The sequence below is a fragment of the Octopus bimaculoides genome, chromosome 8 (assembly GCF_001194135.2).
Source record: "Octopus bimaculoides isolate UCB-OBI-ISO-001 chromosome 8, ASM119413v2, whole genome shotgun sequence".
In the NCBI taxonomy this organism is placed as follows: Eukaryota; Metazoa; Mollusca; class Cephalopoda; order Octopoda; family Octopodidae; genus Octopus; species Octopus bimaculoides.
The window spans coordinates 66,723,202-66,723,609 of record NC_068988.1 but is presented as its reverse complement, the minus strand read 5'-3'; positions in this window follow the sequence as shown (position 1 = coordinate 66,723,609).

The following is a 408-nucleotide window of genomic DNA, read 5'->3' as shown; positions in this document are numbered from 1 at the left end:
TATATATATATATATATATATATATATATGCGTATGTGTGTGTGTGTGTATAGCAACCAACCAACTAACCAAATAAAAATTAAAATGATAAAAAGAAAAAAAAACAAGAAAAGCAAGAAAATGTGAGATAAAAAATCCATGAATTGAAGATGATACTAATGACTAATGACTGAAATGATGGAGCGAATTTGACTAATGACTTTAAAGTTAATAAGCTATTCAACTAATGACCATATAAAGGTAATTAGACAGATATCTACAGATACATATAGTAATATGTTAAAGACCTTGCTAGTACAGTTACTGCATTCTGTTTATCTCAGTCTGCATGGCTGACAAAACATACCAGTAAAAAGAGGTGGGGAAATCTTAATGTTTCCCCCTCACCACCCATCAAAAAAAATTATT